Here is a 14,222-nt window from a genome sequence, read left to right as displayed (position 1 = left end):
GAGGGCTCCCTGGTCATGTCTGGGTTGGCAGGACATTCTTTCTCCCTTGTCAGTCACTGTGATGTTAGCCTAATGTCGGCACCTGTGATCTCTTGTACGTGGAAGTATTGGCTGGCTTTATGTGTCTCGGAGGAAGCAGGTGATGGTCTTTACCCTCGTTGAGGGAGAGCTGGTTGGTGGGTGGGAACTGGTCAAGACCTTTCAGTACTTATCAGGTTTTTTCAGTTTCGAGGAACCAATGATCCAAAGAAGAGTGCATGAATCTGTTAAGAAATGTGACACAAGTAAAGAATAAAAGACTTTGGTCTTCTATGGAGCGTGGTTGGTAGCTGTCGTGTGATCAGGTGGGAGTTACAGTGGTGCTTGAAAGTTTGTGAACCCATTAGAATTTTCTATATTTCTGCATAAATATGACCAAAAACATCAGATTTTCACACAAGTCCTAAAAGTAGGTAAAGAGAAGCCAGTTAAACAAATGAGACAAAAAATTATATTTGGTCAGATTAGAGTCAGGTGTTTGCAATCAATGGGATGACAATCAGGTGTGAGTGGGCACCCTGTTTTATTTAAAGAACGGGGATCTATCAAAGTCTGATCTTCGCAACACATGTTTGTGGAAGTGCATCATGGCATGAACAAAGGAGATTTCTGAGGACCTCAGAAAAAGTGTTGATGCTCATCAGGCTGGAAAAGGTTACAAACCATTTCTAAAGAGTTTAGACTCCACCAATCCACAGTCAGACAGATTGTGTACAAATGGAGGAAATTCAAGACCATTGTTACCCTCCCCAGGAGTGGTCGACCAACAAAGATCACTCCAAGAGCGAGGCATGTAATAGTTGGCGAGGTCACAAAGGACCCCAGGGTAACTACTAAGCAACTGAAGGCCTCTCTCACATTGGCTAATGTTCATGAGTCCACCATCAGGAGAACACTGAACAACAATGGTGTGCATGGCAGGGTTGCAAGGAGAAAGCCACTGCTCTCCAAAAAGAACATTGCTGCTCGTCTGCAGTTTGCTAAAGATCATGTGGACTAAGATCAGAAGGCTATTGGAAAAATGTTTTGTGGACGGATGAGACCAAAATAGAAATTTTTGGTTTAAATGAGAAGCATTATGTTTGGAGAAAGGAAAACACTGCATTCCATCACAAGAACCTTATCCCATCTGTGAAACATGGTGGTGGTAGTATCATGGTTTGGGCCTGTTTTGCTGCATCTGGGCCAGAACGGCTTGCCATCATTGATGGACCAATGAATTCTGAATTATACCAGCAAATTCTAAAGGAAAATGTCAGGACATCTGTCCATGAACTGAATCTCAAGAGAAGGTGGGTCATGCAGCAAGACAACGACCCTAAGCACACAAGTCGTTCTACCAAAGAACGGTTAAAGAAGAATAAAGTTAATGTTTTGGAATGGCCAAGTCAAAGTCCTGACCTTAATCCAATGGAAATGTTGTGGAAGGACCTGAAGCGAGCAGTTCATGTGAGGAAACCCACCAACATCCCAGAGTTGAAGCTGTTCTGTACGGAGGAACGGGCTAAAATTCCTCCAAGCCGGTGTGCAGGACTGATCAACAGTTACCGCAAACGTTTAGTTGCTGCACAAGGGGGTCACACCAGATCCTGAAAGCAAAGGTTCACATACTTTTGCCACTCAGATATGTAATATTGGATCATTTTCCTCAATAAATAAATGACCAAGTATATTTTTGTCTCGTTTGTTTAACTGGGTTCGCTTTATCTACTTTTAGGACTTGTGTGAAAATCTGATGATGTTTTAGGTCATTTATGCAGAAATATTGAAAATTCTAAAGGGTTCACAAACTTTCAAGCACCACTGTAAATTAGGGAGAAAATTGGAGAGTGGGGAAGCTGGAGTACTTGAGGACAAAATAACAAAAGATGGCAAGCACAGACAATGTTAATCAAAGAAATCATGCCTTTTAATTTTTTACAAAAGTCCACCCACACATGCAGTCCTGGCAAATGCTCCAGTGCATGCGCGCACACACTGCAAGGACAATCACTTGAGCAGGCCACTCGACTGTAAATTCCTGATTGACCAGACAGTCCTACAGAGACCATGAAAGGACGAGGACACCGCTGAAAAGCACGTTCACCTTGAGCTGGAGCCCAGTCCTGACTTACTCAACAACAGAGGAAAAATTCCACTATTTATCCCCAAAGCTAGCAAGCTAATAATGAAGAAAATCCTCAAGCAAAATCTAGTTAATTTTGGAGAATATCCCCAAAAGCTAGATATGTGAAGCTTGGATAACATACCCAAACAAAGCTAGTTAGTGCAAAAAGCAAAATAGCTAACATTTTAGGTCATAGTCCCAAAGCTAGCAAAGTAACGTTACTAAGGAAATACTTAGACAACATTCCCAAACCAAGCTAGCTAATTAATATTTGGACCAAAATAAATCTAGTTACGTAGATTGAAGATTACCTAATGATTAGCTAGCGAAGATTTGCTAATATTTTCAAAATTAGCACATGAACATTAATGTCCGCGTGGGTTTCCTCCGGGTGCTCCGGTTTCCCCCACAGTCCAAAGACATGCAGGTTAGGTTAACTGGTGACTCTAAATTGAGCGTAGGTGTGAATGTGAGTGTGAATGGTTGTCTGTGTCTATGTGTCAGCCCTGTGATGACCTGGCGATTTGTCCAGGGTGTACCCCGCCTTTCGCCCGTAGTCAGCTGGGATAGGCTCCAGCTTGCCTGCGACCCTGTAGAACAGGATAAAGCGGCTAGAGATAATGAGATGAGATGAGACATTAATGTGCACAGACAAAGCTAGCTACATAATGTTAAAGAATTTAGCCCCCAAAATCCTGAGCTAAATAATACTATAATAAGAAAATGCGCAAAGTAAATAATGTTAGAGAAAATTTCCACACACAAAAAAACTATCCAATCCCCAACAATAGCTCATATTAGACAAAATGCCCAAACCAAGCTAGCTAACACAAGCTAGGATGCTAATACTGAAAATCATGTTATTGTGTCGTACGGTTATCAGTTGCGTAAGAACTTTTTTCTGAAACCGTGAATGAATGTAACACTTTTCTGAAGTATATTTAATTTGATGTTTTTCATTTTAGCTTCATGGAAAATGTACGTCAAACACAAAAATATATGAAATTAAGAGTAAGGATTACTTACGAACTTTTTCAGGAAAATAATCAATGATGTTGTGGTGTAATGTTGCATCACATTCTGAAGTGTTTTTTTTATTCTTTTTCTACCACAGCAAATGTATATATATTTTTTAATTAATTGAAAAATGACATCCATTTATAGTTGCATCAAATGTTTATTTCAATAAAGTAGCTTGTTGTAGTCGAACTTTTTCCCCAACAATAGCTCATATTAGACAAAATGCCCAAACCAAGCTAGCTAACACAAGCTAGGATGCTAATACTGAAAATCATGGTATTGTGTCGTACGGTTATCAGTTGCGTAAGAACTTTTTTCTGAAACCGTGAATGAATGTAACACTTTTCTGAAGTATATTTAATTTGATGTTTTTCATTTTAGCTTCATGGAAAATGTACGTCAAACACAAAAATATATGAAATTAAGAGTAAGGATTACTTACGAACTTTTTCAGGAAAATAATCAATGATGTTGTGGTGTAATGTTGCATCACATTCTGAAGTGTTTTTTTTATTCTTTTTCTACCACAGCAAATGTATATATATTTTTTAATTAATTGAAAAGTGACATCCATTTATAGTTGCATCAAATGTTTATTTCAATAAAGTAGCTTGTTGTAGTCGAGTCATTAAACCTAGAGTCTGAGTCCAGTCTCGAGTCTCCAGTGTTCAAGTCCAAGTCGTGAAAGAAAATTTCGAGTCTGAGAACAAGACTCCATCCGCACCATTTGACGGTGGCTGTTGCTGCCTTTATGTGAAAGCGTCTCTGCTACTGTGTTGGACTGACGTTACCGCTCGACTGCCCCGTTTTAGTTAACAGTTTACAGATAAAAAGCTTGTTCATCGCTCAGCAAGCCCCGCCCACTCTCAACAGAGCAAATAACGTGAGAGAGGGTTAACACTAGCTAGTTCATCGCTCAGCAAGCAAGCCCCGCCCACTATCAACAGGGCAATGAGCATAGCGTTCCACTTCCTTCTCTGGGTGGAGTCTCGCCAAATGACGATTGAAGTTCGAGGTCGTCTCCTCGATAGATCTTCTACGTACGAGAAGTCTGTATAAGCAAAGCGGACAATCCTAGCGGCGTTCTCTCCAGGCATTTTAGCGCCATTTAACGTTAGTTTGTTCCTGAGCATGACGTACGAACAGGTGAATGTGCGTTCTCTTGCATGAAATTAGCATAAAAATTAATGTAGATATAAATTTCTTGTGCTAAATTATGGCATGTTGCAAAAAACAACGAAAAAAAAAATCCGAGTCCTCGTCTCCAGTTTACGACTGAGTCATCACGCGTCCTTAAAATGAGGGCACGAGTCCTGGACTCAAGTACTACAAGCCTGGCTTGTGCTGTCACAGCTTTTTTTTTTTTTTTTTCTGTAGTTCGACTGCAGGGCTCTCAAGTCTCACGCACTGAGCGTGAGACACGTGCATTTCAAGCAGCTCACACGCCACACCTTGTATCTCTCACGCACAGAAATTACTAAGACAACGCCTACCAAGGTGCACCGCTATTTTTTAACCGTGGACGAAGAGCAGGCATCAAGTGGTTTCCCGCAGAGTTCAGAAATAGCTTGCCACACACTGATCAATAAATTGAGAAATGTACGGTAGCTACCCAACAGGCAATCAAAAAATAGCATTGCTGTTGTCACGGCGAACGCCCTTTTTGTCAGCCGGTATGCACGCGCGTTAATTACTCACCTGCGCGCAATCAAGGAGAACAAAGCGACACGCTGACTTCCTGCTCGGGTGCGAGGACTGAACAGCAAAAAATAGGCTGCTGCAGCGCCAAATACAAACTCGATCACTTGCCGAGCATTTTGTGAAGCTGTGTAGAAGTTTTACCATTGCCCAGATCTGAACAGACAGCCGATAAGCTCGCGTTTATTTTTATTTTGTTGTGAATGCGAGGAAATTGTTGCGCTGACGGGGCATTGAGATGCGGGGAAAATGTTTGTGTTTGTAGCGTCTTAAGGTTCAAATATTCACATGGTGCTTTGTGTAATTGTTGGCTGGTAAGGGTTATTGCAACTTGCTTGGTCTCATGTTTGAAATGGCCCAATTGAGATGTGGTTTGATGCGTGGGCTTTATTGTGCTGAATCCTTGGGTGCCAGTGAAGACATGGTTTAAAAGCATGTATCTTTTTCTGCTTGCATACAGTGCATGTTTAAAACGAACTGAAAGTATTTCATTGCTAAAATGTTCATGGTGGGTATGGTTTGTAAATATGTAGGTTGGCTTGTTACTTGGTAACTCATTTATTGGATTTAGTAACTTGCTTAATTCATTATGGCCCTTGTGGTTAAAATGTATTTTAATATTTTGATGCATTTACATTGAAACAGTTCATTCAAAATCTGTCTTAAGTTAAAGTAAATTCTATCTATTTTCACATACATGTATTTAATGTTAAGCTTTTGATCATTTTTTGTGTAACTGTTTTTATAAAAAGAAAAACCGTGCAAATTGGTAAATGGATGGCAGGGGCGGATCTAGAAAAATATTTATGGGGTGGCAAGAGGGGGCAGGAATTTTTGAGGGGTGGCAACGTATTACAGACGTGTGTGTATATATACTGAATTTAATCACAGTTATCACAGTTTGATGACAAATAGTATGTACACACTACAAAAGGGCACGGGCTGCCATTTACAAACTTAATCTCATGCTTTTATTGTTCACGAAGAACACACATTCTCAGATGAGGTCTATACCGTTTCTGGACAGTTTTATACTGTATATGCAAAAGAACAGACACTAAAAAACAACAATAACACCGTTTCAAGTTCAGCATGATTTAAACCATTTACACCAGTGTCACATATTATAGTTTTTTTTTTCCTCACGCTTTGTAAAGGCTCACCAGTGAGCCTAACATGAACTTGTCATGCCTACAACAGCTGAATGCGGCGATTTCCATGTTGCTCAGCAAAACGCTTCACGTTACATGTATAGTTAGCTAAATAATGTTCTCCAACCTGATTTTTATCCTCTCAAAATCAGCATCGCAACTATGCTAGCACTGTTCATTCATTATAATTTCATTTCTTGATAGATAGTTAATCAGCTTTTACCCCTTTCCTCCCGTGTCTCCTTTCCTCGCGACTCCTGGCTCCCTCGCTTCGCGCCTCTCAATTTTCCAAAACAACCAATCTCTGGCGTTATCTCGTGCTGCATTCGCCGCAGTCGGACATTGGAAATTTGCGCACTTAAATGTCAAATTGGCCGTAATTTTTCTTTGAATTCATCGCTGCCAACTGGGGTGGCAGCAGGGGTGGCAAGGCTTTCTTTTAGGGTGGCATTTGCCACCCTATGCCACCCCGGTAGATCCGCCCATGATGGATGGTGTTTTGTCTTTTAAGGTTTTTCACCTGCAAAGGAAAAAGATGGAACAAAGGTCTGGTCTGAGTGAATTCCAGTTTTAAAGTGCCATTCCACCATTGGATGTATTCTTTGGCATAAAATACAATATATTTTATGACAACATAACTAGACAGAGAAATTTTTTAGCTTCAAAATGATATATCAAACATAATTTTTTGACAACGACAAGTATATTAATTTTGCGAACAAAGTCACCTACCCTTTTAATTTCCACGCGGTAGTGAAACGTGAGGTCATCGGCAGGTTCCCCTTCTTGTGTACCACGTCACGTGTGACGTGGCACAGATTATCAGCAATGGCAGATAGAACGCGATTTCCACTTGTCGATTGCTGTGCCGATATTCACCATCGACCGTCTCCTTTGGGCATCACTTGCTATTTTCCTTCGCTTCTTTTCTGAAGCTGACAATCGCGTTCTATCCGCCATTGCTGATAATCTGTGCCACGTCACACGTGACGTGGTACACAAGAAGGGGAACCTGACGATGACATCACATTTCACTACCGCGCGGAAATTAAAAGGGTAGGTGGACTTTGGTCGCAAAATTAATATACAGTGGTGCTTGAAAGTTTGTGAACCCTTTAGAATTTTCTATATTTCTGCATAAATATGACCTAAAACATCATCAGATTTTCACACAAGTCCTAAAAGTAGATAAAGAGAACCCAGTTAAACAAATGAGACAAAAATATTATACTTGGTCATTTATTTATTGAGGAAAATGATCCAATATTACATATCTGTGAGTGGCAAAAGTATGTGAACCTTTGCTTTCAGTATCTGGTGTGACCCCCTTGTGCAGCAATAACTGCAACTAAACGTTTGCGGTAACTGTTGATCAGTCCTGCACACCGGCTTGGAGGAATTTTAGCCCATTTCTCTGTACAGAACAGCTTCAACTCTGGGATGTTGGTGGGTTTCCTCATATGAACTGCTCGCTTCAGGTCCTTCCACAACATTTCGATTGGATTAAGGTCAGGACTTTGACTTGGCCATTCCAAAACATTCACTTTATTCTTCTTTAACCATTCTTTGGTAGAATGACTTGTGTGCTTAGGGTCATTGTCTTGCTGCATGACCCACCTTCTCTTGAGATTCAGTTCATGGACAGATGTCCTGACATTTTCCTTTAGAATTCGCTGGTATAATTCAGAATTCATTGTTCCATCAATGATGGCAAGCCGTCCTGGCCCAGATGCAGCAAAACAGGCCCAAACCATGATACTACCACCACCATGTTTCACAGATGGGATAAGGTTCTTATGCTGGAATGCAGTGTTTTCCTTTCTCCAAATATAATGCTTCTCATTTAAACCAAAAAGTTCTATTTTGGTCTCATCCGTCCACAAAACATTTTTCCAATAGCCTTCTGGCTTGTCCACGTGATCTTTAGCAAACTGCAGACAAGCAGCAATGTTCTTTTTGGAGAGCAGTGGCTTTATCCTTGCAACCCTACCATGCACACCATTGTTGTTCAGTGTTCTCCTGATGGTGGACTCATGAACATTAACAGTAGCCAATGTGAGAGAGGCCTTCAGTTGCTTAGAAGTTACCCTGGGGTCCTTTGTGACCTTGCCAACTATTACACGCCTTGCTCTTGGAGTTATCTTTGTTGATCGACCACTCCTGGGGAGGGTAACAATGGTCTTGAATTTCCTCCATTTGTACACAATGTGTCTGACTGTGGATTGGTGGAGTCCAAACTCTTTAGAGATGGTTTTGTAACCTTTTCCAGCCTGATGAGCATCAACAACACTTTTTCTGAGGTCCTCAGAAATCTCCTTTGTTCGTGCCATGATACACTTCCACAAACATGTGTTGTGAAGATCAGACTTTGATAGATCCCTGTTCTTTAAATAAAACGAGGTGCCCACTCACACCTGATTGTCATCCCATTGATTGAAAACACCTGACTCTAATTTCACCTTCAAATTAACCGCTAATCCTAGAGGTTCACATACTTTTGCTACTCACAGATATGTAATACTGGATCATTTTCCTCAATAAATAAATGACCAAGTATAATATTTTCGTCTCATTTGTTTAACTGGGTTTTCTTTATCTACTTTTAGGACTTGTGTGAAAATCTGATGATGTTTTAGGTCATATTTATGCAGAAATATAGAAAATTCTAAAGGGTTCACAAACTTTCAAGCACCACTGTACTGTCGTTGTCAAAATTATGTTTGATATATCATTTTGAAGCTAAAAGATTTCTCTGTCTAGTCATGTTGTCATAAAATATATTGTATTTTATGCCAAAAAAATACATCCAGTGGTGGAATGGCACTTTAATGTTCAGCACTGGTATTACCCTTGAAGTGTGGGATAAGCACAGCAAAGGAGCGAAACACTTGACAGTTGTATCCGGGTAAAATTTATGTGAACTTTCCGAAGATGATGCGGTGAAGTGCAGACGGACACACATTGGAGGACGCGGGAGCGCCATATTTGATGAGTAGCCTACAGTACAGTAAATCATCTCATCATATGATTTTGTATTTCCTGAACGAAATTAGTACTTGCATCACAAAAATTATGAGAGCTGATGTTGGGGAATATTGTCTCCAGCTAATAATGCTAACTATCAGTTTGGCCAGAGTCTGTGAGCTTGTCTAGCCACTTCAATCTTGAATCCTTGCTAATTTCAACAGCTATTTTTGACACCTGTTTTTAGTTCTAGTGTTGCATACTTGAATGAAAACTCAGTGTGATATATATATATATAAAATCTCCTTCTCACCCCCGGTGTGGGGGGGGGGGGGGTATCCATGTCATCCTCAAGCTCGGGTCCTCTACCAGAGGCCTGGGAGTTTGAGGGTTCTGCGCAGTATCTTCGATGTTCCTAGGACTGCGCTCTTCTGGACTGAGGCTTCAGATGTTGTTCCTGGGATTTGCTGGAGCCACTCTCCCAGTTTGGGGGTTACTGCCCCAAGTGCCCCCACTACCATGGGGACCACGCAACCCTTGACCTTCCACATCCATTCCAGCTGCTCTTTCAACCCTTGATACTTCTCAAGTTTCTCATGTTCCTTCTTCCTGATGTTGGCGTCAGCTGGGATCGCCACATCTATCTCCACCACCACTATGTCCGGTTGGTTAGCCAGGATCTGTTTGTCAGTCTGGAAGCTGAAGTCCCACAGAACCTTGGCCCTGTTGTTCTCAGCCACCTTCTGTGGTATGGCCCATTGGGACTTGGGTACTTCTATTCCATACTGGTTGCAGATGTTCCTGTATACTATCCCAATATATATATATATATATATATATATATATATATATATATATTATTATTTTTTTTAATCTCTTCCTTTACTGGGCACTTGCCAAACTGCAAAATACACAGATATAGTAGTACATTGTTACGCGCTTCTGTTTACACGTTGCCCTTGATGGAACTCTCTTCTCAATCATGGCTGTTAAAATGGCAGGCCTGGAACCACTGTGTTTCAAGTGGGAGCCCCCTACCCCCGTATTGAAGGCCTCTAAATCTGCCACTAACACTTACAACGCACAACACCAATCATAACCCCCCCTCCATCCCCCTGTGCGCCGCCGCCGCCGACACCCCTCACCAGCACCACCCTTGCCCTTCCCGACAAATCTCACTCTGAACTGACTTCAAAACTTGAGAGCCCTGTTCAACTGGTAGTTTGTTTGTTTTTTAATAAAGCGACAGGGACAAATTGCCAAGTTAGAAAACTTGCATCTTTTCACGATTTTCTGAAAAATTTTTTCAAAAACTTTCAAAACATGGCACACAAGTACCACTTGAGTGAACACTGTGCATCATAACACCGAGTTTGACCTGCTGTGAAGACCATGACTCACTGAAAATGTTTCTCCTCATACTTCAACAGTGAATAAATTCATCACCCAATGTTTTTTTTTCATCGTTGTTCTGTGTTGTGCTGAAACAAAGCTATGATTAACTGGAATCCTTGAACGTCCTGGAGGGGGGGGGAGCCGCATAAATTGTGAATTTCTGAAGCGCATTGATTTCGAGTCATTATCCATTTTGTACTCGACGCCATTGTAGTAATTTATTATATTATAGTGTGTCAGTTGAGCGCTTTATTGCTTCCTGTATTGATTGATTTGATTCAAATATGTAATGGAACAGCGATGCGCAGGAACACCAATAATCTGTGACATGATAAGAGACAGACAGCTTTACCCCCCCCCAAGCCTCCTCACTCCTTTCCAAAGAACTCTCTTAAATCAATCGAGAAATGTTGTTCACTGAAAAAATAAATCACAGTCGAACTAATTAATTGGCTTGTTGGCATCCGTGCATTGTGACCCAGCATTCCATCTTAACCGATGGTTTTAAAAGCACTCCAGCACTTGTCTGAAATAAATGAAGTGTTTTGTTTGGATGTTAAAAATTCAATACTTGTGTACAGGCTAATACAGCAAAACAGCCCTGACTAATGCATTAGTGCCTGCACTCACAAAATTCATAAATCATCAGCGTCAAGCAGGAAGATTGAGAGCTAGTGAGCAGGAGGGTGTGGGTTCAAGTCCCAAAGAGCCACTGTTGGATCCCGGGACTGAATCGGTTCAAAATATTCGAGATCGGTTGTATTTACTGTTTTTGTACAACAGAAATTTGCCATCAATTCCAGTTTTTCTTAAAAGAAAGAACGAAAGACGTTCATGTGGATCGCCAGCGATTCAGGCTGCTTCCTAGTTTTGTTTCGTCGTTTTTGCGAGTTTGGTTATTGAACTTGACTCTAATCTTTCAAGCTGGATTTCTCTCCCTGAAAAGGGGACATTCAAAAAAAAAAAAAAAAGGTTAAAATGTGGATGAAACATCAACATAATTGAGTTTATTTCTGCATTGCTTTTTGTATCGATTTGATTTTTCAAAAAAATTTTAATTCACAATTTCGTTCATGGGCGGCACGGTGGTGTAGTGGTTAGCGCTGTTGCCTCACAGCAAGAAGGTCTGGGTTCGAGCCCTGTGGCCGGCGAGGGCCTTTCTGTGTGGAGTTTGCAAGGTTCTCCCCGTGTCCGTGTGGGTTTCCTCCGGGTGCTCCGGTTTCCCCTACAGTCCAAAGACATGCAGGTTAGGTTAACTGGTGACTCTAAATTGACCGTAGGTGTGAATGTGAGCGTGAATGGTTGTCTGTGTCTATATGTCAGCCCTGTGATGACCTGGCGACTTGTCCAGGGTGTACCCCGCCTTTCGCCCGTAGTCAGCTGGGATAGGCTCCAGCTTGCCTGCGACCCTGTAGAACAGGATAAAGCGGCTAGAGATAATGAGCTGAGATGAGATGAATTTCGTTCATTGCCTCAACTGTTCTTGACTTTTTTTTTTTCCCAGGCTAGTCGCATAAGCTGTCTGCCTTTTGTCTCAGTTTTACTGTCTAGCTGCAAGAGATGCAAGTCCATCCATCATGAGATCACTATTGCGATTTCATACGTTCATCTCAGTACGTTGCTATCATCAAGTTGCTAGCAAATAGAATTCTTAGCGATCAACATGTATTTCTCAGACAGGGGGCATGGCATGGTCACGGTTTCTACATGAGTGGATATTACTTGTTCAGCGCACAGCTCGAATCTGGTTTTAGACTTCCATCAAAGACTAGCCTCAAGTTCCTGGTTAGACTGCGTTTAATTAATACGCGTTATTGTCTCAAAGTTGTCTTCATTTTTTGGCCTCTTAAACTTACATGGTGGTTTGAAAGGAAAAAAAATAGCCAATGACCTCGCCTTCCCCCAAACCAAACCCAGCTATCGAATGCAAAATGTGGAGTCAGCCCGTATGCGCTCCAGACGCCATCGTACTAACACTGCATTAAAATGGTAACTCTGGAATCTGGAGGTCAGCAAGTGGCATCAAAGATCCATCATCTACAGCTATATTCCCATGTTATAGATTTAATACTGACGTATCACATCACAGCTAGCTGGCTAGCTACAGTGTTTGCGAACAAACCGTGAACATGGAGGCATCCATGATTGATTTTCATTTTGTATAGGTGGGGGGGGCTGAAAAGTTTATAGCCTGATGGAGTTACACTTCAGAAATGAAACTTGGCATGCATTAAAATAAACCTTTCCTGATGCTAACGGTTTTGTTTATTTTCAGATAAACCCATGTTGGACAAGTAATTCAGGACTTCGAAAAGTAGTACTAGATGGATAAAATTTGGCACCGTGGTGTTATCAAATATCTGCAGCAAAAGGGGTTCGCTCCCAAGGACATTCATGCCGACATGGTTGCTACGTTAGGGGATGATGCTCCAGCTTTATCAACTGTGGAAAAAGTGGGCAGCTGAATTCAAGAGGGGTAGGGAGAGCCTTGAAGATGATCCGAGGTCCAGACGTCCTGCCACAGCCACCATCCAAGAAAACATCGACTGTGTTCACCACGTGGTGATGGATGACGGACGTTTAACTGTTAATCATTTAGCTAATGCTGTAGGCATCGCCCGTGAACAAGTAAAGAACATTTTACACAACAAACTTGGGATGTCGAAGGTTTCTGCTCGGTGGGTGCCACGGCTTTTGACGCCTGATCAAAAGCACACCAGACTGGCCAGGTCGCAGGCAAACTTGGCACTTTTTGAAGCAGATCCAGCTAGTTTTCCTGAACGTTTCCTCACCCAAGATGAGTGTTGGGTCCACTACTTCGAGCCAGAGACCAAACGGCAGGCCATGCAGTGGAAACGCCTATCTTCTCCCCCTTCAAAGAAGGCCAAGGTTGTGTCGTCGGCAGGAAAGGTGATGGCCTCCGTCTTCTAGGATGCAAAGGGCATTGTGTTCATTGACCTACCTTCAGAAAGGCCAAACTATCAGTGGAGAATATTATGCCAACTTGCTGAGGCAGCTGCGAAAGGCAATCAAGTCAAAACAGTCTGGAAAACTGACAAAGGGGGGTCCTCTTTCACCAGGACAATGTGCCTGCTCACAAGTCTGTGGTTGCAATGGCTGCTGTGCGTGACTGTGGCTTTGAACTGCTCGATCACCCTCCAGGTTCTCCTGATTTGTCCCCATCTGACTATTTTCTGTTCCCAAACATGAAAAAAACACTTGGTTGGGAAGCAGTATCGGATTGATGATGAGGTCATATCTGCTGTTGAGGACTTTTTTTGAGCATCAGGATGAGCACTTCTATACCATGGGAACCCAAGTGCTGCAACACCGATGGAGGAAGTGTGTGGACTACAGGGGAGACTATGTTGAAAAATAAACCACATTTTGGTCAAATTCAACCATGCCATCATAGTCAGGCTATGAACTTTTCAGCCCACCCTCGTAGGTCGAAAATGATCTAATAGATATTTTCGAAAATCTCTGTTCACACAAAAGACGTTTCAGAAACACTCACATAATTGGACACGAACATAAAGATCTGACTCCCAGTGAAGCCCATGGATAAACCCAGAGTCCGGCTTTTATGTAAACCAGATATAGATTCGGATCATAGACGCATCACATCGTGACCAAATTTCTGTTGCCTTTAAAACATAATGCAAGTAGCGGTATAGTTTTGTAGTAAATATCTTGCTAAAACTGATTTATGGTCCAACCCATAGGTTAGTCCAAGTCCCTAGAGGCAGGTTTAGGAATTACAGTTTCACGTGTGAAATCGTGGCTTAAATATGGTCGCAATATTTGTACGACATTAAGTTCCAGCACCACGATGGCACCTTCTATTC

This window comes from Neoarius graeffei, chromosome 1 (genome assembly GCF_027579695.1).
Source record: "Neoarius graeffei isolate fNeoGra1 chromosome 1, fNeoGra1.pri, whole genome shotgun sequence".
NCBI lineage: Eukaryota > Metazoa > Chordata > Actinopteri > Siluriformes > Ariidae > Neoarius > Neoarius graeffei.
This window is presented reverse-complemented; position numbering follows the sequence as displayed.